The 24,123-nt window shown below is 37.6% G+C and overlaps 1 protein-coding gene across 3 annotated transcripts in view; it reads right to left on the bottom strand.

Annotated features, from left to right (window-relative positions):
* The window catches only part of Kcnip4 (potassium voltage-gated channel interacting protein 4), a 1,063,700-nt gene that overhangs the window by 773,071 nt on the left and 266,506 nt on the right, over positions 1 to 24,123 (bottom strand). The gene's annotated exons all lie outside the window — the stretch shown is intronic.

Here is a 24,123-nt window from a genome sequence, read left to right as displayed (position 1 = left end):
AAAGTTACAACCTGAGGTAACCTCAGCATCAATTACACAAATAGACTCAAAGGACAGACTTGCTTTGCTGATTGCACTTATCAATACATTAATTTACTAATAAACTAATTTCATTCATCATCTCATCAGTAGTGTAGCACCATCCTACTATAAAACAAGACTTGACCTTATTTGAAAGTTATTAATTGTAGTTCCTGACTTCAAGTTTTATACCATTTCATGGAGCATGCAGAATGCAATAAAGCAAAAGTATTAGAAGAACTTTAAAAGCTATAGTATAATTTTTCAATTTTTAATGAGTTAAAAACTATTTGTTTTGAAAATCATTTACAAGAACTGGAATGCAACACTTTAGAAGGATGGCAACTATAAAGTCAGAGGCTGAATATGTAAATTAGGTAGTGTCACCTTGACTGTGTCATTTTAACTCTCTGAGGGCCAGCGTCATTATCTGGCCAGTGGCATGAGAACATATGCTTCGTTAATGGGGTTATGTAAAATGCACAGTGCTCAAGGTTTAGTGGAGGAGTAGAGGTGAGTAACAGGCACAAGCTACCTGAGCCTGAAGGGAGGCATGACTGTGCATGTTAAGAACTATTTTTGGGAATTCAGAATGGACATAGATAGTGGGAATCAGAAAGTGACTTTCTAAAAACTGTTTAAGAGAAAGAAGACCAAGAAGATGGAAATCATAATAAAGAACAAGTAAGGGGGAAATAGGGTATCCTCTAGAAGTAGCAAAGAGTGCATTGTTCTTCAAAATTGACCTCAAAGCCTCTGGGTGTGCTTTTGAAAGTATATTACTTTGGAAATTGTACATTCTGAAAAACATACTTCTTCAATCCATGTCTCTATAAGTTTCCACATACAGTTAATTCTACACATTTTTATTAACATTCCCCACCTATTTTACAATTCTATGTCAATTAAAAATGTTTACTAAGTGTATGCCTTCATCTTTTCTAGTATACACCATATTCTTGCAGCGTGCTACAATAGAACGACAATACCGTCCCGTTTTCCAACGCTAAGCTAAGGCTACTCTTTAAGTTACTGTGAAGAACTTTCTATGAAAGCAAGGCAAGCATTCCAACATAGGTTAATAATTTTGGTGCCTAGGACATGGAGTTTGAATATATAGGAAGATGTAATTGTGGCAGTCCAAAGAAGATTGAAGGTTTAATAAAATAAATGAGTGCTTTTATTCTAATCTTTAATGTTGCAGCCAACATCTGGATAGTAAGCATCTTATTTCAGAAAAGTAATCTGAACAAAATTTTTGTCAGGGATAAAGTGGTTGCTCTGTCAGAAGTGGAGACCTTAAGAGTATACCTGGAAAAAATAAAACCATGCATTAAATGATACGGCAGATCCTACTTAGAAAAATCAAGCCACTTCTGAATATGAGTTCTATCCTCACTTAGAAGTATATACTACTAAGAAAACTTTCAAATGCAATTGGCAAAAGTCTTTAGTCAGTGATATTTCACATGAATCTTTGAACTTTGCTGTTATAATTCAACCTTTATCAGATTCCTTGAGGCTCAAGTCTCCTAGTGTATGAAATGAAGGAACCAACAGTCATTTTATGAAGTTTTGTGGGATTACAGTAAATTATGTTTTCCCAGGGATTTTTTTATAGTATAAGCTTCAAAATTAAAGACTTTTCCCATTACAAACTCTAAGTAAAAGAAGAACCGGTGCTCCTATGTACTCTCCCTGGGTGAACTTGTTCCCAGGAGTGTAACATGTAAGTAGACATAGAATCCATGACCATGAACATCCATTTTTGACCTGGGGATAGGTAACTGCATGATTCACACTTACTTATTTAACTATTCATAATTTGCTTACAGGATTTTGATAACTGTCGACAGAAAACAAATTCTATAAAAGAACCAATTAAGTAACATTTAATTATTTTAACATGCAAAAAAATTAGACTCTTTAAGTGCTAATGCAAAAATTTTTATAACTAATACTCAGCTTTTCACTGGAGTCCTAGAAAAATGATGAGCAGTATTTTTTTGCACATAAAATGGAAAATATAAAAACCTGAAAACAGCCTATGTGCTTCAACAATATGGCAGCAGATTCATGACAGGGTAGATTGGGTGTCAGCTCTCTTCTCACTTCCTTCTCTCTCACTGTACGTTCATACTGTCTTGGATGACTAGGATGTCAATAACGTTGTGAAACTGAGTGCGAGGAAATTGATTGAAACTGTACTTCTCCTTTGGCTAGCTCCAACGTTGCCTAGCTTTGTGATGACCTAACTGGCAGAATTTGGCAATTAAGTTGTGCTCATATTTGACAGGGATCACTCTTTTTTCTTTCTTTGTTTTTAACACTAAAATGATTTCAGCCTCCAATTACTAAGTGAAATGCCAGCAGCGTTCTCAGGAACAAACTGAATTTTTACATAAATGATTATGATTTTGTTGGTTCACTTGTGAAAACAGTAAGATGATGAACAAGATTAAGTTAGTGATGAAAATAAGAATTTAAAATCAATAATGCCATATCCTTGAAGAACTACTTAAATGCTCTGCTCTTTCCCTTGGCCATCTATAAAAAGCAGGGTGAGGTTAGGATTAAGGTTAGTACCATCCTCATGATGACATGTTAAATGCTAAGCATCTTCATAATGCTCTGTATTCTGACTGTCACCCATAATTGAACGCAGATAGTGTGTGAGCTAATGACAGCTGGGGAATAAAGGAGTTGAAATTGGTGAGGATAAGTAGCCTCTCGGTGCTGTGTTGCTGAGGGATGAGGAGAAGAACCTAAACTCCTATTAGGGTTCTGACACAGAGCCTTCAAATATGGAATGAAGAAAACTCTCTGAGGCCACTCCCATCCCTAGCAATCACTCCCAGTAACCTTGTCAGAAAAACAGAGCCAGAATGAAAGCCAGGCTGCCCATCTTAACCTTCAAGCATCTAAGGAGAAATGAATTGTGATAGGCATTTTTCTAAGTATAGCTAATCAAATGGGTTAGACTTTCCAGTGACAAGATGGTCAAGGCAGGGACAAAAAAAAAAGCCATCACCTGAAACTGAAATATGACCATCCCTGTGACTTAACAGATCATTACAATATTCAGAATGGGCTGGCTTATAAACTTGGTTTGATCAGACCTGTCAGGACTAGTTCAACCATAGCTTCCCTCAATGGCTATTCGCAATGAATAATTTTTCAATGAATATTTGGTAGGTGAGGCAAAAAGCATTCGACCCACAAATGAATGGCTAGATGTAGCAAATTAAAAAGACAGTTTGCCCCATCAAACTCAAAGATTTTAAAAGATAACTAAAGATAAAGAACCATTAATATTTTAGTGAAATTATGATATAGCTATTGAATATAGCATGGGATATGTTTATGCTAAAATATTTCTTATTAGCTATATTATATTCAATTTAAACTGGGTGACATGATTTTGCCTATTGGCTCTATCACAGACATACACTGGAAAATTCCGTTCCAATGCCTGGGCATCCACTATGGCAGCATTAGGAGATGAAATTTTTAAGTTCCCAGAGGTAAATGAGGCCATTAGTTTAAGGTTCTCAAAATGGGATCATGGAGAACATCACAACCAGCAGTAGCAAAGAGTCTGATTTTTGACTTCTGGAAGAACACAAAGGAAAAACATTGGAATACAAGCAAATGGAAATTGCCGATAATACAGGAGAGGACATTATAGAATATATTCGACTTTGCAGGAAAATTCTAGGGCTTTCTAATTTCTGGCCCAGTGACTAAGTTACCCAGTCTGTGCTACTTTTGTTATAGCAGTCAAACATAACAATGAAGTGCTAAGCTCTTTGAACAACAAAAACTACTCCATCTCATTCAAAGGCATTTTCAATAGAGAGTCAATCACCACAGATGGCATCAGTTTTCTTAAATTTCTACAGTCTATTTGTGTTAACCCCTAAACCCCAAGATAAAGTAATGTCTAGTAAAGGTAGTGAAACACATTCCAAGTACCTCTCTCACTATAGATAGTATCTCTACCTGATTGACCCTAACCACATCCCTCATTCTGCTGTGCATTTATGGACCAAGGTTATATTTCTCTCTGCCGCAGTTAACATCCTTCCTGTGACTATGTTATTTACACATTCTCTTCTTCATTAAATCTCAGTTCACTCCCTGTAGCTCTTTAGTTGGTATTTTAATCTGAAAGCAGGTTTAGTAACTTTGGATGAGACAGCAAACAGTTTACCCAAGGCTTATGAATGAACGGTGAATTTCAATTATTTTTTTCTGTACTTCAGAAAATATGTGTTCTACAGATCTGTTGGGAAATTCAATTGAAGTTTCCAGATTCGTTGATGAATTTGATTTGTGTGAAGTCTCCCAATTCTCCACCTTGCTAATAAGCTATTTCACTTATAATTTAGCACACACATTGAGATGGATGGACCTTTGTATAGTTCAAAATTGATTCTATAAGAAATTCAGCCTTTTGACAATGAACTAAGATTTACTGAATATTTTCCAATTTGGCAATCATCTTTTCCTGGACTTTCCTGTACAATGTATGATACAATACCTGAAACATACACATACACATACAAACACACAGATAAAGGTACATGTTTTTCTTCAGTGATTAAAACTGAATCCAGGCCTCTGATGCTAAGCAAATGTTCTACCAAAGGCATAATGTCAGTCATAATTTTATTCTTTGAGACAGTATCTCCTTCATTTGTACAACTTGACTTCAATCCATGGTCTTCACTCATTGACTTTCCTCATAACCAGGACTATGAACCTGCACCATAAGACCCATCTACAAGACTATTAACCCCACTTACTTTTTTATTCAACTTTAAACATGATTAGCACAGTGCTAAATATGCACCAGTGTCTCATTACATCAGCTACTGATTAATTTATGACAACATTAATTTGAGTTACATCCAATTATTTCTAATTTTTGAAATTATTTCTGAGTCTTACTGTATCGTTAGTTTCAAGGGAAAACAGGGGGAAATGATAGCTGAAAAACATAATTATCTCTCAATGAGTGTGCTGCACAGAAATTGTAAAATCATAAAAAGGTCTGTGCTTTGTGGAATTTACTTTATCTCACCTATATGTTGACCTTTTCTCTTGAAAGCTCATTTTATTTTTGATCCTAAACATACAGTGTAGGAACATCTGCTTGCTTATATTGTCCTTGAGACTAAGAAGTATTAGTTATTAGTAAAACCTATTAAGGGCATGGCAATGATTTAGGAGAGACAAAGTTCCGTGCTACAAGTTCAGGGAAAATGATTCCTTCAGAGGAAAAGCTTTCCAAATTATGCAACGAATGAAATTTACTCAGGTTTTAAAGAGCCAAAAGGGGAAAATATATATTCAGTAATGCTTGTTTAACTGACTTGGGCTGAGCTGTTCCACCCAAAATAGATATATTTTACATAAGAATGCTATATACTGGTTTATTATAAGTTCTACGAATCAGGTTTCTTCTGCAAGTTTGCTTACCTCCATGCATTTTAAATTCATTACTGCATTTGGTACTTCTAAGAAAGGGATGTTTGCTTGCTTTCTGCCTGCTTTTTCACCTCCTCCACCATTCACAGTCCTAATTATTAAGCTTGATACAGTGAACCAAGAATGGGCATGCTCCTTGTGTGTGTCTCCCCCAGCCCTGTGCATACCTCTGTTCTATCATGAACATGACAGTCACCCCCTTGCTGAACAAAAGTTACTCAAACACAGGGGCTGGATGTTTCTGTCACTGTAGGTGAGTCCTGGCACAGAGTTGGTACCTAATCCAAGCCTTATCCAGTATGTGCAGATGCATATGTATTCATTTGCCTGTGCATATGGAAACAACGGGGCAAATTTGACTGTCATCTCAGTTATCAACTACTTCATTTGTTCTTGCTGTTGTTTCTGTTTAGTTTCCATTCCGACTTTAGTCTCCCCTCCCTCCTCTCCTCCCAGTCCCTCCCTCCACTCTCCATTTGCCCCATCCACTCCCCCTCCATTTCTGTTTAGGAAAGGGCAGGTCTTTTATGGATATCAACAAAATATAGCATATCAAGTAACAATAAGATTAAGCACCTCTCCATATATTAAGCTGAGAAAGGTGACCCGGTATGAGAAGTAGGGTCCCATCATTTTTTAGATAGGATCTCTCACTGACCTGGATTTCATTCACAGACTAGAATGACTCGTCATTGGATTCCAGAGAACTGGATGTCTCTGCCTCCCCATTCCTGGTATCAAAATGTGTGCCAACGCTCCTGGCTTTCTCTTCACTTGAGTCCTTGGAAATTAAACTTAGGTCCTCACACTTACACAGAAAATGCTTTACACACGGAGATGTTTTTCAAGCCCTTGGCATTAGCATTCAGACCTATCATAATTATATTCTTACTTCTCAGTAATGTTTATAGCATGGTTAAGTTCTCAGTGACTTCTGCAGCATCCAAACAGAAACAAATATTTCACTACCACCATAGTCACCCAAGCGAAAGCTATTTACATAAATATAAATTGCTTTATGTAGGAGATCATCATTAAACTTTATGCTACAATTATAATTTGCTTAGTACTTGAAAATACATGGGGATTTTCCAGTAAACAATTTTATTTAAAAAGGCAGATGGATTTTTTTTAACTCTCCAAGTATTGCAAACTTCTGTGGTTTAAGAAAAGAACTGAAGTAGAAACGTGGATTTCTTTTCCAAAAGGCAGAGCTCCGTTTGACCTGAGATTATAAAAATTTCATTTTCTCAATCCCTCTCCAAGGTGTTCCATAGGTCACAGGCCAGAACACTAAGCTTTCAGCTGAGGCAAGCTGATGGAGGTAGAGGGATTTATGAGGAAGACAGTCTCCAGAGTGGGACGAAAGAGAAACCTGGTCTGCAGACCACGGACCTCTTTTAAAGGAAGACATATTGTATCAGTGGTTGTAGCCATGAGACTGGAGATTTTAAACATCCCCAAAGAAAAATAAGTCAATGATCAGCTCCATTGGACATAACTGATTAGATTGTACCATGGAGGCTAATGTACAGGAAAATTAGCTGAGGGAATTGACTTGCCTCTTTTCATGGCTCCTTAAGGAAGCAATAATACTAACTATTCTCAGAGCAACAGGAAGACTGTCAGATGTAGGCAGTTTAATATGAAATGTCCTTATTAATGTCATACCACAGCCCAATTTATGGCTAGTGGTTTTTTTGCCTAAATATACGATGGAACCCTAAAGAGTTTACCATCCTAGCTTAATTGCCAGAAATTCCTAATGCTTCTTTATGAAACACTGAAAGTACATATGGATGGCGTACTTCATATGAAGTATGAGACCTAAAAATTAAAGATGACTCCTAAAAAACTGATAAAGATTTAAACCTCCCAGGTACCTTTAGGGAGTGTCCATTCTTTCGGATGGGAAGGTGTCAGAGAGCACTGTTTCTTCTCTGTGCTGCGTCAGTCTGGTGAATGTTGCTCGACTACGCTGTTCCTATAGGACTGGTACAGATACTTAACAGCAGACTAGCAAGCACATTCATAGATAAAAAGCTCTCAGAGCTGCCTCTCTCTTCCATCATCGTATCCATCCTCATGCATCTACATCTTCACCTAAATTTGTACTGATTCCTTCAGCTGTGGGAATATTTTTCTACCTCCTGACTCCAGTGCCTTATTTTAAAAGCATCAAGTGTGAAGCTCTTAAATAAAATAACAACAACAACAACAACAACAATAATTTAGTTATTAGATAGGTTGGCATGTGTACCATGAGTCTCCATCTCGTGACTCTGAGATGCTATACAAAGCTCTCTGTATAAGATTTACAGCTAACAATTCATTACCACCACCACCACCACCACCACCACCACCAGCATCACCTTTCCTACCAGCACTACCATCACCATGATAACCACTACTACTTCTCTTACTATGAGTATCCTGCTGTTGTTATTATTGAAGCCTGCATGTGTGCTACAGCTCACATGTTGAGGTCAAAGGATAAATTTTGGTGTTGGTTGTCTTCCTCTACTGTGGGAGGCAAGGCTAGCTCTCAGGTCGTCAGGCTGACAATGCAAGTGCTTAGAACTCCATGCTTTCTCACCGGCCCCAGCCCCAACTCTTTACTGTTGCTGGTACAGTCTCCTGTATTGTACCAGGCTGGCTAAAGTGACCTTGAACTTCTCTACTGGGTTTGCCAGTGTTTCACACCTGGTTTATGCTGTCCTGGGGACTGAAGCCAAGTTTTCATAACCACTAGGCAAACATTCTACCAACTGAGCTAAATCTTCAGGCCACTCATTCTTTCCTCTTATTACATATAGTATGATTTAAAAACACATAAAGTTATCTATAGACTTTTCCAATATAAAAGCCTTCAATTACATCCTCCCAATTCAATAAAATCACCCTTTCTTACTGGTTTTATACTGGTGTGATTTTTTTTTTTTTTTTAGTAAATTTTATTAAATTATAAAAGTTTCCATTTCCACCCCCCCTCCCAACACCCTCCCACTCCCCCTACTCCCCCTCCTCCTCCCTCTTCGTCCCCCAGGGCGGTCAGGGTTTCCTGCCCTGTGGGAAGTTCCAGTTCCTTCCCCCTCCCTCCAGGTCCAGGAAGGTGAGTGTCCAAACAGACTGGATCCCCAAAATCCATTATATGTAGAGGAAACAGGTCCCAGTGTCATAGTCAATGGCTTTTCAGAAAGACTTCGGGTCAGCCACAGTCAGAGAATCCGGCCAAATTCGGAGAGTCTGGTTAGATCACGTCCTCTTTCAGTCCCAGTCCAACTGGCCTTGGTAAACTCTCATCAGATCCGTTCCCTTGTATCAGTGGGTGATGGCATCCCTCGCAGTACTGACTTCGTTTTTCATGTTCTTCCTCCTTCTGCTCCTCATTTGGACCTCGGGGGGCTCAGTCCCGTGCTGCAATGTGGGTTTCCGACTGTATCGCCATCCTTCGTCAGATGCAGGATCTGGGACTCTTGTCTATTTCCTACCTCCTGGTGGATAGCTAAATAATCTTCATCAGGTTCATCTTCTTATTTAGCTTCTCTAGGATCACGAATAATAGGCTCAAAGACCTTTAATTATGGTTAGAATCCACTTATGAGTGAATACATACCGTGTTCCTCTTTTTGGGTCTGGCTTACCTCACTCAGTAAAGCGTTTTCTATTTCCATCCATTTGCATGCAAAATTCAAGATGTCATTGTTTTTTACCGCTGAGTAAAACTCTAATGTGTATATGTTCCACACCTTTTTTAACCATTCTTCTATTGAGGGGCACCTAGGCTGTTTCCAGGTTCTGGCTATTACAAATAGTGCTGCTATGAACATAGTAGAACAAATGCTTTTGTAGTATGATCGGGAATCTTTAGGGTATATTCCCAAGAGTGGAATTGCTGGGTCCTGAGGGAGGTTGACTCCCAGTTTCCTGAGAAACCGCCACACTGATTTCCACAGTGGCTGCACGAGTTTGCATTCCCACCAACAATGGATGAGTGTTCCCCTCACCCCACATCCTCTCCAGCATAGGCTATCATTGGTGTTTTTGACTTTAGCTATTCTGACAGGTGTAAGATGGTATCTCAAAGTGGTTTTGATTTGCATTTCCCTGATCGCTAAGGAGGTTGAGCATGACCTTAAGTGTCTTCTGGCCATTCGAAGTTCATCTGTTGTGAATTCTCTGTTAAGTTCAGTACCCCATTTTTTAATTGGGTTAATTAGAGTTTTAGTGCCTAGTTTCTTGAGTTCTTTGTATATTTTGGAGATCAGACCTTTGTCTGATGAGGGGTTGGTGAGCCTTCTGGTGTGATTTTTTATCTCACCACTAAGAAATTCTCAAGGTTTCTTTCTTTCCCACGATTTCCTGTATGATAGTAATGATCTCTAACCATCATGAATCCCATGTTCCTCTCTTATGGTGGTATCCTACCTACCTATAACCCTAGACTTCCAGCTTCAAAAATACATTTTTATCAGAAATTCTTCACTTCCCCTTTGTTATGATTTTTGTCCTTATTTTTCATATTATTTCTTTACTGGGGTTTAAGGATATTCATTAGTAAATATCTATCCAATGGTTTACAATAGGCCAAGCATCATTCTAGGTGCCAAATGTAGAACAGGTGAGCAGTCATGCTTCCATAGGGTTATCAATACCTAAAAGTTAATGAAGTAGTCAGATAAAAAAATCTATTATTACACAAAAAAATATGGGGAAAATCCTAATCTCTTAGAATAAAAAGAGGTCCAATCCAGGAAATGCTGAAGAACATCCTCTAAAAACTTCTAAGTCAAGAGCGTCCATGAAAAGATTAAAGCACCTACCAGATTTTCCTAAGGAGCTTATATCATGTTTACTTCACAAATATCACATGACCTTCATTGCAGTTATTTTTATTACAATCTTTGTGAACATTTTATATGTTAAATTCTTCTAGAAACTTATTTAAAACACTTTGCGTTACTACCCACTAATTTGATATATTTATTTATTTTTCAATCTCTCTCAACAACAAGAAGAAAGTTAGCTATTTAGTTGGTTGGTTGGTTGGTTAGTTGGTGGGTGGCTCTAGTCACGTGCCACCGTACAACAGCAGAGTTATGCACATACTTTATATACAACTATAAATTAAGTTTAACAGTTACATGGTTGACTTACATTGATCCATCTAATAGACAGTGGCTTTATCTGAAACTAGCAAAGACTATGAACGATTTTTGAACATTACCTTATTATTTTATTCCCAGATGTATCTGGGCTACATGCCCTACATTCCCCATGGTTTAGGACTTGGAATTCTGTTCTAGAAGATGCAATATGAACGAAAATGATGTATTATACTACTGACTCCAGTCAATCACAATTTCACACTTCTATTACCCTGCAAGCATTCCCATTTAGGGAGTCTAGAATGTCAATGGATCCAAGGACAGTGCTGGAAGTGTTGCCTATGCTCCTGACTGATGTGTATTAAAGCTTATGTGCTAAACATAAATGTCTACCCAGACTGAGAAAGGAATCTTATTGTGAAAGCTACCTATCAAGGGAGGCTCTGCTGATGACTATAGGTCATTCCATGGTTGCCAATGTCATAGGTTGATATCTTTTAAACATTTCACTAGGAGGGCCACATGAACACCTTAAAAGTCAACAAAACTTCAGAGAACATAATTCATATAACTTAATTTATGTAACCACTGGCATTTAGTATATTAGAATTTAGAGAAGATTTTTAAAATATATTCATTTTAAAACAACAATAATAAATATGCAATGTTACTTGAAGCCTGTGTTTAATAACTGCCTTAAGAGAATACAGATTCTCATCCATTCTGCATTTAATCTGCTATGGCCTCATAAATCATGGAGCTACAGACAATTTAAGCCAGTTAATAGAAGAAAGTAAATTTCATTTTATGTTATCAGGAATAGCATTCATTTCTAGAATCACTTAGAAGCATCTACCAATAGAAAGAACAACCACCGTATTCCATCTTTGAACACATACTAATGATACCTACACTGTCTTTGTGATAATGGAATCCCCATTTGAATCTATAAAACTCTCCCACACCCAAGACTTTGCAGAAGAGGGAACAGAAAGCCAGGAGACCAGTCTGATGTTAAACCTCCTGTATTATCAGAAGCTACAATCATAAAGTCTCACCCACATGACTTACTAAATATGAGGTCAACAAGAACAACATCAAGACACATGCCGAAGTGGATGGGAAAGCCCATAGGGCATTAATCCTAAGGGTAAAACAGTGGTCTTCCCCAGGGAAGAGCGTCCCAACTGGCCAACTGGTTGTCCAGTGTCAGAGAGTCAGCTCTGAATACATAAAAATGAGTAACATTATATAGACTCAACAGATTATATTTAGGAACATGTATATATATATGTGTTAAATATGAAGTTAAAGGAGGGAGAGTGTTTACATGTGTGTGTGTGTGTGTGTGTGTGTGTGTGTGTGTGTGTGTGTGTGTGTGATTGTAACTCCTAGGCAGGTGTGGTACATGTCTGCAATCCCAATATTTGAAGTTGGGTCTGTAGGTAGGTCAGGAAGGTAAAGTCATCTTTGCCTACATAAGGAGTCCAAAGCTAGCCTGAGATATGTTTAAAAAATAAAACATAAAGCAAAATACTACCTTCCTCTATGAAAAATAATATAACATTTATGTAAAGTCATTTTAAATAAGTTATTTCGACAACTTGAAATATTGACTGAGGAAGGGAAGCCATGAGATCAAATGCTTTTCTTTGTCTTATTGAAACTTCCCCAAAACCACTGCAGTGGACTTTCTGCTCTTGGGAGCTGAGGAATTAAAGAGTAGCTTCCTTCCTGATGGCATTTCTCCACAGTCATATTGATACTCTGAGTTAAGTGCCCAGATACATCAAATCCTTCCATTGTTTCCCACCCTCAAAGGAAGCTCACAGTTTTCAATAAGACGGTGGCTACAAAGAGCCGACTCAAAGAGCATGGGCTCTCACAATGACCTTTAATTGGGTCACAAAATAATCTGATACAAATTAGACTAGAATTCAAAATTCTTCATAGGACTATGGCCAAGATATGAAAACACAATGTTTTCCTGAAGAGTTTACTTGAAAATCAGTGAAAAAAAAAGTGGTATATCTTTAATGATGTAATCATTTTCTACTCAAAAACTGTGAAGAACTCAGCCAGTCATAGAAAAATAAAGCTTTTATGTTGTACATTTTATATAGATTCCTGGTGTGGTGGGCATATTTTTCTCTTGCTGTGTGGCAGACAATGATATCTTGTTGATATTCTATCTGAAATCCTCCAGGGTCCACTTAAGAATTCCCTGCATAGATGTAGAAAGCTCACCAAGAATCCCAAAATAGCGGAGGGGGCTTTATACCTCATCTGATTTTCTCTTACATCTGAAGCTGCATTGCAGAGAGATAAAGAAAAATAAAAGATTTCTCTCTGATGGGAAAATAAAAAACAATATGATGGAAAGCATTACACATGGTGAAGCCACACAAGGTATTTAACAAAAATAGTAACCTAGCAATTTGACTGAACAGTGAATCCTCAGCACTGATCCATGACCTCATGGATAAGCTACTACGGTGGATGATATCTCTACCAATGATGCATGACAATCAATTTGAATGGTATCTAGTAATAGGCAATGAGGTATTCTTTTGTTATTGTATTTATTTGCGGTGACATTAACAGAGAGGTAAATTGGCATATATTAGCCAACTACTAAGAATCAAACACTTTGTGACAATTTTAGTTGTCAAAATATTTTTCTGGGTTTGTTGTCACTCTTTGCATCTTAAGAATGAGGAAACAGGTATGAGGAGGTAAATACTTGGGAAGATAGAAGGGTATTCATTTCTGAAACTGGGAGACAGAGAGCATAAATAATTGTTTACATGAATTCATGTTGTAAGAAGCACCACGCTGATAAATAACTAATGTGGATTACTTTATTAAACTCTCAAATCTCTGACAAATGGGAGTAGATATGTTCTTCATAAGCCACAGGTAGCTCAACAGCTCAGCAGACATGTGCTTGTCTTGCATGTGCCCTCACCCTGTGTTGGGGTCCCGAGTAATGAAATAGAGACAGATGACAAAGACAGAGACTGGATGACAGAGATAAAGCCAGAGATGCAGGGGCCGTAATGGATGTGCAGAAGCTAACAAACTTGACTAAGTGTCAGTCATTTAGGTAAGACTGTTTGACACCAAAGCGCCATGAGTTTTAACTCCTGCCCCGTAAGGGATACTGATTTCAAAGCTCATGCTTTTCTCTCTTTCTAAATAGGGGAAGGGAAGCAGCAGAATCCACCCCATCCTTTCTTCGACCAAATTCCTCAAACAATGCATCTAGTAATTTTGGAGGTTCAAAAGACATTAGTGATCTTTTAGCTGAACAACAAAAAAAAAATGTTCAGTTCAATTGCTGAAGGGAATGCTCACTAGCGGAATAAAAGAGCTCTCGAGAAAGCAGGACCACATCCTTCTGCGAGGGTATCCTTATAACAAATCCCCCAATCAGGCTCAAACTCATCAGCAGCTCACGGGGTGAACAGCATAGAGTGGAAGGCAATTTAAATGTGCCACATGTTCTGGAGACTCTCATCTGTTTCAGAGGGCACTCAGTGCACGGTCCAGGCTCAAATTTATCTGCTTAGCTGTACTTGTTGTAAACAAGCTGCCTAGTGTGTTTTCACTAGTGTTTGTTTTAGAAACATCACCAAAAAGTTACAGCTGTGCAAAAGACTACCATAATACATCCTGCCATTTATAATGCTCTCATTTAATTTTTTATTTTCTTTTTTTTTAACCACGAGAGCATGATCCTGACAACCCCATGGGTAAATACAAGGCAGAGGATCAGACAACTGACGTCCCTTAAGGACTAGAGATTGCATTTCTTTTTTTTACTGTGGGTTTTAGACAGTCAGCACTTGTGTGTAATTGAGCTCTGACAGCCAAACAAATAGGCAATTGGCTGCAAGAACTGCTGCACATTCAGTGAAAGTGCTTTGTGAACCTATTCCCTCTGCTGTAGCTCATGATGGCTGACTGTGGGAGCATCCAAGACCCAGGACAATTTCCGCCACTCTTGAAAGATGCAATCGTAATTGAGAGTCATTTTGATACAAGGGAACTAGTCTCAAATACTGCAATACAACTATGTTTTATAAAATACCTAGGTGCATTCTGTTAACATCAAAAAAAGTCACTAGATTTTGTGATTAACTAAGACTAAAGGATTATTTTTTAAATATATGGAGATTTCTAAGGCCATTAATAAAATTACAATGTTTGTTGTTCATACAAACTATGGAACAAGGGAAGAGAGATTCAGAAGTTGTGAATATTTGAAAATTTTCTGAATGTGAAGTAGCTCTGGATTTTTTTCACCATTGACATTTGTTTCTATTTTTCTAAACTGTCAATCAAAGAAAAATGGTAGGAAAAGCAATCCATTAGATTTAATCACATAAAGTTCAAATTGCAATTAACTACTCAATTGGAGAAAAATACCAGCAAAACTAATTAAAAAGCTGCACAATCGCTGTGATAAAATTGAAGCACAAAAAGAGAGGAAATGCCTAAGATCTGAAAACTGTTAAATCTATATAATTGTTAGAGAAAAGAGGCAATCTGTGTCATTAAATAATTTCAAAGGGAATTAATTACTTCTTCCTCAAATGCTTGAGAGCATTTTTTTTTATTATAATGGAAACTCTAGGCTATTCATTGGCTGGATATAAAACTTTAATTGGGCCAAACTCCTGGAGTCCAGTTGAACAGAGGGAGGAGGGGTTATGTGAGCAAGGGGTGTCTATATCATGATGGAGAAAAACACAGAGACAGCTTACCCAAACTAGTGGGAGCTCATGGAATCTGGACTGTTCAGTACCAGTCAGGCTGAGGAGCCTGACTGGAACTGAACTAAGATCTCTGAATGTTGGTGACAGTTGTGTGACTTGGTCTTTTTGTGGGTCACCTGTCAGTGGAGACCAGGATTTATCCCTGGTGCATGAACTGGCTTTTGGGAGCCCATTCCTCATGGCCGGATGCCTTGCTCATTCTTGGTGCAGAGAGGAGGGACTTGGTTCTGTTTCAACTTGATATGGCCAGCTTTGTTGACTCCGCCCTGGGAGACCTTACCCTCTCTGAGTAGTGGATGGGGAGGTGTGAGGGAGGTGTGGGGGATCAGGAGGAGAGGAAGAAGGAGGGACTGTGGTTGGTATGTGAAAATGAATGAGAAATGTCAAGCAAAAAAAAATCTTTAAACGGTGGTTTGCAATTTTCTTAATTATTGATGACAGGGGAGGGCCAGCCCATTGTGGATGACAATAGCCCCAGGCTAGTGGTCTTGGGATCTGTAAGACAGCATGCTGAACAAGCCATGGGAGCAAGTCAGTAAGCAGTACCTGTCCATGTCCTCTGCATCAGCTCCTTCTTCTAGGATCCTGTTCTGAATGAGTTCCTACCCTCACTGCTTTTGATGATGAACTGTTCTATGGAAATATGAGTGAAATAAACCATCCCCTTCCCAAGTTGCTTTTGACCATGTTTGACCATGTTTTTGGTGTGTTTAATCACAGCAATAGAAACCCTAACTGAGACAGGGGGAATGGCAATCTGACAAGGATATTAACAAAGTATAAATGAAATAAATCCTTTACCAGCACTTTGGAAAGGGATGCGGAGGGATCCAAATTTTAAGGCCAGCCTCACAGATGTCACAAGCTCCAAGACAGACTAAGCTACATGAGATCTTGTTTCAGCAACACCAAAGGTGAGTAAAACAAACAACCTACTTGCTTAAATGATAATATTAACAATTTCAATGAACTTCTACAACAAACTTAAGAAGCAGGAGAATATTTTAAAATCTATCCATCTATTGTATATATAAGAAAATGTCTCATTCCTTTCTCCATTTCTTCTGTGGCAATGAAGAATTGATATTGGCAGTGGAGATCTGAACTTGGGGTCTTGTGCTTGCATAGCAAACCACCACATGAGCCTAGCAGTATGAACTTACAATTGTGTAGAAAGTACTTCCTTAGAAACACCTAGAGTCAATTTCATTCAGAGAAGTTTGCCTTTGCAAACTGCCTCAGATAGGTAAATTAAATGAGAGATCTCTTTTTAGTTTGTTTGTTTCCTTTTGTTGTTTGTTTGTAGATTCAGGTCAGACTTCTTTGACTTGATCTAACACTCTTCCCCTCATAACTGTCCATAATTTGGTAAATCTCCTGTGTATGCAGCTTCTGGAAACGCTATGGGTAAGCAGCCAGTGGTTGAAGTCTGTGCACATCAGGCTGTTATGAGGACAGACTTTGTTCTGCTTTCTTCTATAGTAACTATGAACACGTGGCCTGAGTCAGTTGAGTACTGTGAATTTGCCCTGGATGTCCCAAGATTTTGAGATTCACTACATTCATGTTTCTAAATTCCATGGAAATAGTTTTCAGTTTGCTTTTCAGACCTTCATAGAAAAGTTAGCATGGAGCTTCCAACCTTCTCATGCTTATTTTAAGCATGAGATATAGCTTGCATCATCCCAGGAAAAACATTTATGCATACGTTAACCAAGAAACCCATTCTAACATTCTAATTTGCTTAAACTAGAGGAATCAGTTCCTTTGCATGACAAGGAATCACACATAGAAGTGTAAATTAATTTATTGCAGGTTCCTTTCTCCATCAACCAGCAAATATTTATATTTGTCCAGCAAATGGAATGCGTATATTAATGATCACAGCAGTATTGAAACCAGAATTAAACCATGTCCTGGATAATTGGAATATTCATGGTCCTCATTCCAGTTAATATTTACTTTTCACTTGTGGCCCATTGTAGAGGGACTCACTCTGTTGATTGATACTCGTTAACTTGACACAAATCTAATCATTTCTGGGAAGAGGGCATCTTACTTGAAAAATAAAATGTCTCCATCAGACTGCCTCTGTCAGGTTTATAAGGCATTTTTTTTGATAATAATTGATTGGTAATCGAAGAATACATAAGCCAAAAAAAATGAAGTACAGACCTAAATAGAGAACTCTCAACAGAGAAATCTAAAATGGTTGCAAGACACTTAAGGAAATGTTCAATGTCCTTAGTCATCCACGAAATGCAAATCAAAACAACTCTAGGATTCCATCTTATACCTATAAGAATGGCCAAAACCAAAAACACTGATGATAACATTTGCTGGAGAGAGATTGTGGGGGAAAGGGAACATTTCTGCATTGCTGGTGGGAATGCAAGCAGGTACGGCCCCTTTGGATGTCAGTATGGCGATTTCTCAGAAAATTATCTTCCTCAAGACCTAGTAATACCACTTTTGGGTATATATCCAAAGGATGTACAATCATGCCACAAGGATATGTGCTCAACTATGTTCTTAGCAGCATTGTTTGATATAGCCAGAGCCTGGAAACAACCTAAATGCCCCTCAACCAAAGAATGGATAAGGAAAATGTGGAACATTTACTCAATGGAGTACTACGCAGCAGAAAAAAATAACGATATTGTGAATTTTGCAGAAAAATGAATGGAGCTAGAAAACATTATTTTGAGTGAGGTAACCCAGACACAGAAAGACAATTATCACATGTACTCACTCATAGGTGGTTTTCAACATAAAGCAAAGAAAACCAGCCTACAAGTCACAATCACAGAGAACTTTGACAACAGTGAGGACACTAAGAGAGAGTTACATAGATCTAATCTACATAAGAAGTAGAAAAAGACAAGATCTCTTGAGTAAATTGGGAGCATGGGGACACTGGGGGAGGGCTGAAGCTGGAGGGGAGAAGCCAGAAGGGGAGCAGAGAAAAATGTAGAGTTCAATAAAAAAAATCAATAAAAGAAGAAAAAAAATAATCGATGTAGTAAGACCCAGCTCTCTGTGGGCATGTGGGCAGTGCCACCACTGGGGAGATGGTTCGGATTTGTTTCAAAAAGTAAGCTGAAGAAATCATAAGAGGTAAGCCAAGAAACAGCATTACTCCATCATCTATTTATGTTTCTGCCTCCAGGTTCCTGCCTTGAGTTCCAGCTCTGCCATCCTTTGGTGATGAGAATGGCCTGTATTGTGGAATTGCAGTCAAATATAAGTTCTTTCTTCTTCAAGACTTCTTATGTATTTTTTTAATATTTTTGGTATTGAGCCTAGCCTTTAACGGCTGAGCAATCTTCCAGCCCTTATGCATTCTTTTTATCACAGCAATATACATCCTAACAAAGACACTCCCTTATTTTCTTATGTTTTAAAAAGAGGTAGTCCCTTTTCTTTGTGGGTTTGCTATGAAATGCAGATATAACTGACCTCTACAACACTACACACCTTCTTTTTAGAATATTCTTGAAGAATAGTATTGAAGGGAAATCCATTTAGCAGCCATTAGTTTGGATAGTGAACCTGGTTCTTCACCTCACTTGGAAGTAGAAGTGATTTGACTGGAACTTGAACAGATGGGAAAACTGGCAACAAGACTTTTTGGGGTTAAGTAATATGGACAACCTTTCATGAATGAGTAAAGTGCAGGTAAGTAATGCTTACTATAAAAATTCTCACCAAATCAGAAAATTAGTATTTAGTAAACAGAAAATTAAATGGCATATGCTGTGAATATAAGTTAGATAATTTCCTTAACCATCTGTCTTTATTTTGGAATTCTCAATGTATTTCTGAATACTGAGAAAAAGAATACAAACCTGAATCTATAACCAAACTTCTGCTTGAGACAAGATTCTTATTTGGGACTTCTAAGTTCCAGTGCCTCCTCGTAACGAACAGAGAGCACTCGCTGTGCATGACAAGCAAAGACATGAACAAATAATTTTGCTAACAACTTCCAAATTAAAATTGAAGTAAGCAAGACTGTGATAGCTAACAACATAACTGGCTTAGACAATGCATATAGCAATATTATTGTGACTTAATTCACAATTACCACTTGCAGTATCATCAAGGTCCTAAATCTATTCCTAGACTTGACTTCCTGTCTGAAGTCTTTTTGCATACCTATAGTTACAATAAGTAATCTGTTTGAATCCGAACAGTTATGTGTCACCTACTCTCTGATTGAGTCATCAAGAGTCATCAGGTTTCATGATAATCCACTCTGGCCTTATGTACTGCCGGCTTGCAATACCCAGTAGCCTCTAAAATATCATCTTCAGGGAGCTGGATTATAATGAGGTTGGTTTGTCAGTGTTGTTCCCATTGCCCAGAATAACATCCTAGCCAATCCAATTTATTTCTCATCATCCTATTACATGTGCTGTCCTTCCATTCTGAGCCCATGCCCATCTCTTCTTCAATGAGTCAGTGGTGTTGCTCTGGTTGGCACGAATATGAATCAGAGTCTGTATTTGTTAAAATGAAAGAGTGGAGGCATTAAATTTCCTTGTATTACAATAGACTCCTCAACCTAAAATTGAGATTCCTATCAGTCTTAAAATGATGTCTCCAAAAATTTTAATGAACTAAATAGCTTAAAACATTTTTGCTAGAACATTTTCAATTTCACAGCCATTGAAGAACTCAATAACACAACCATGGGCCCAGAAACAAGGCACATATGCCTACATGGAGCATAAATTAAACTATGATATACCTATAGGGCCACAGTCAGTCTTCTTGCATGATACCAGATGTGGGATTTCCTTGTGTATGCTATGAATACTACTGGTTAATGAGAAAAACTGACTTGGCCTGATAGAGTAGAACAGAGCTAGGTGAGGAAAACTAAACTGAATTTTGGAAGAAGGAAGGCGGAGTCAGGGTAGAAACCATGGAGCTGATGCCAGAGACAGACACAGGTGGTATCTTGCCAGTAGGCCATGAGCCTTGAGGTAAAATATAAAATACTGGAAATGGGTTAATACTAGATGTAAGAGCTAGTTAGCAATACACTTAAGTGATTAGCCAAGCAGTGATTTAAATAATATGGTTTCTGTGTGATTATTTCAGGAGTCTGGGTGGCATAAAAAACAAACAAGCAGCTTCCTACTACAGTTATCCATCTTGCATAGTACATGAAGTTATTTAACATACAGCATTGAGTATATGGAAGATTATATGAATCCATTGAATTAAACATGAACAGTTTCATTCTCTCATTGAAGACCAAATTGAAGAATTCTTAGTAAGAATGTACAGTTACAAATGGAAAGGTAAATTTTGCATTTGACTTTGTTCTTTCCACAAATCCTCATTTACAATCCTTTGGTAGCTAATTGAAAAGCTCATAATGTGAACAAAAATAAGTCCACATATTGTAGAACAATTACGTTAGTTCCTGTCTAAAACCTCTTCAATCACGATCAGTACCTCTTCTATTTCTTCTGCATCTTCATCACCTATTTTCTCCATATAAAGGGCAGAGACTCTGGTTTTCTCAACATTGAACTTTGTACTCTGTAACCTTCATAAATACTCAAAGAAAACACAGGAGCTGTGTCTCCAACAAAACAAATCATAGAAAACCCATTCCAAAGAAGGGATGCCTAAGTAGACTCTGATCTCAACCTATTATAGTGTGATAGCAGAATTTAATTTACATCCAGGGTTAGGGTTTATTATTTAAAGTGAAATTTAGAATATTTAAATAAGCATTAAGGTCCCATTATATGCACATAGTGCCAGCATTTCCACCGGAGGATCCGAACAGGTGTGACACATTTAAAAAATGTTCAGCAACTCATCTGTTTTTGCACAATATGAAGCCATTCCTTTTTGGAAGCTTATGTATATGCACAGTTTTCCTCAGATGGAAAGAACTGAAAGACATTGCCCATAGTCTTTAGCTCTGAAATGGAAATACTGTTCAGCTGATCGCTCACATCAATTTCAGACATGAATGATAACAATTAGAGACAACATTAACAGAAGGTAAAAACTGACTGAATAATTATTTGTCAACATTTTGAATTTGTATTAAATTAAACATTGTCCTGAATACTGAAAAAGTAAAATCATCTGCAGAAGAAATTCTGTCAAACGCATCACATTTATTTTCTGCACACATCAACAAGTACGGGGTGAGTTCATCAGAAAATGAAGTTCTTTGGGTTATGGTGCAATAGTTTTTAAGTATTTACTTTCTAACCTTAGAGTCTTTTCCTTCTGAAGGGACATTTTGTGGAATGTTACCATTGTTATAATTAATATGTTCTATTTTTATTATAAGCATTGAATTTGAAATGCTTTATATTCTCAGTCACTATAAATGGGACACAAAAATGACAGGACACTGAAGTACTCCTTGCTTTGTAGCTTTTACACAAGGAAAGACTACTTTTCTTCCTAAGAGATCCGGGTATTATCTTGTATTTACTTCTGGTTAGTCATTAGAATTTTTGAGAAATCACCATCAACGTTGCCTTGGAGTAGCCTGAGTAAAGAGCATCAGCAAGGGGTGACAACACAAAGAGTACTACTACCATAGCTATGCACACAGAGCCTTAAAGAAAAAAGAAGTTGTCTTTGTAGCCATGTGAATGATGGGCAAATGGCACCTAGAATTCCTATTATTGGAGTCAGGAGTCTATTAAATGAACATTAAGCCAGATGTGACAACTGCATAGTAATATTTAACACATTATACTAACTTCATGAGTAAAAAAATGAAAAATGAGAAAAAACTACAGCAAAGTCTGACAACTTCAACATAGCTACATTCCAACTAAGAGGCTCCTTTAGGTGATAAGGAATTCTACAACAAATGGAATACTTTATGAAGTAGTGGTGCTCCACATCCAGAATGTTCTCAAGAATAAGCTTTAGGGACATTTATTTGTCCAACTTGGGCATGGGAAAATATATACTAAACAAGTCTTAGAAAATTCCCAATAAACTAAAATAATTACTTTTTTACCAGACATTTATTCCTTATTTGTTTGATTATTTCACACTTATTTTTGTAAATAGCCATGTTTCTTTATGGCTGAAATGAAGACAGACATTTTTAGCTTGTGGCGAAGTGACATTTTTCTCCAAGTGCACTTTGTAAATTTTTTATACAACTCTAAACTATGAAGCCAAATCAATTGTGGGGAATGTGTTGAATGTCCATCCATAAAGGCAAAGAAGATAAATGACCTCTAAATGTGACTGGGCAAAAGCAATTTACAAGAGTGTGTGAGGGTCATATTTTATCAGAAGCAGATGGCTTATTCCATCTTTGCAGTTACCAAAGGTGCACAGAATTAAAGATCCTTGCTTTTCCCTCTCCACATGAAACCACTGTGTGCTTTGCACAGAAGATGCCTACTGTTTTAACCCTCAGCTTAATCTTCACATTTAAATGAAGATTTAAGCAAATTGGTAGAGAACTTTTTGAAGCAGCAACTAACAGAAAAAGAACTTTCCTTTCCAATCCTGTCCACAGTTTCTGTACTTCACCCAGTAGAAAAACAAGAATAAAATGTGTTTCCCATTACATGGAAAACCCTTAGGAAATGGTGTAATAACTCTGGATCCTTTAAATTTTCTTTAACCTTGGGTTTGCCCTTGTTCCACTGAACCATGTCTTCCAATCAGTTTTCATAGTATGTATGTGTGTGTTTCTGTGTGTGTGTTTGTGTGTGTGTGTGTGTGTGTGTGTGTGTGTATTTGTCATTGTAGGTAGTGACAGGTACAAAAGATGTGAGTTTTTTTTTTAAATTTTTCTAGTACAAATCATAAAATATAAAGTTTAAAATTAGTCATTCCTATGCTGTTTGTACTCTGTTCCTCATCTTAATTTCAATGCCTCTAGTATGGCTTGAGCCAAGTCTTCTCTAACTCAGCTAAAAGTCTCAGTCTGCCTCCCATGCTTCTGCACATTCGAGGTCAGAACATAAGTCATACTTTGGAAACAGAGCCAATGAATATTAACTATCTCTTAGTGAATATCAAATTACTGAAAATTTAGCATTTTAAAACAAAATGAGTTTATTATCTTTGAATTTCAGTGAGTCAGGAGAGCAGGCAGGCAAAGAATAGCTAGGTTCTTTGTTCATAATTTCTAAAGGCCAAAATTGTGGTGCCACTTAGTCTCTGAATGCTTCTCAAATTCAAGGTCCTCTTGCAAGTAGCACATTTTCATGTTTTCCAATTATAGCACCGAGATTCCTGTTTTTTAATTGGTTACAGGTGGGTTAATTTTCAACAACTTGCAGACATTCATAGTTCCTTACCATGTAGCCTACTGATCCTTAAAAACCAGCAATGAAGAATCTTGCTCTTGTAAAATCTATTTATGTTTTGAATTTCTATCACCAGGGAGAAGTGTGTGTGTGTGTGTGTGTGTGTGTGTGTATGTGTGTGTGTGTGTGTATGTGTGTGTGTGTGTGTGTAAGAGGTAGGTATATGGAATTTTGTATATTTAATTGCTAACTTGGTTGAGCTGAGCCCACTGAACTTTCTCTCAGTGGAGAAAAGGCCAGAGGATAAAAGCTAATTAGAGAAGGATTTAATAGTGTCACATCACAATTAATCACAACCACAGATCTCTGTCAAAGCTGAGTGTGGGGGTCATTGTGGTCATTGTAGAACTGTCTACCTCATAATCATTGAAGCTTGGCATTGCAACAAGGCAA

This window comes from Myodes glareolus, chromosome 8, assembly GCF_982192425.1.
Source record: "Myodes glareolus chromosome 8, mMyoGla1.1, whole genome shotgun sequence".
Lineage (NCBI taxonomy): Eukaryota > Metazoa > Chordata > Mammalia > Rodentia > Cricetidae > Myodes > Myodes glareolus.
This window is presented reverse-complemented; position numbering and strand designations above follow the sequence as displayed.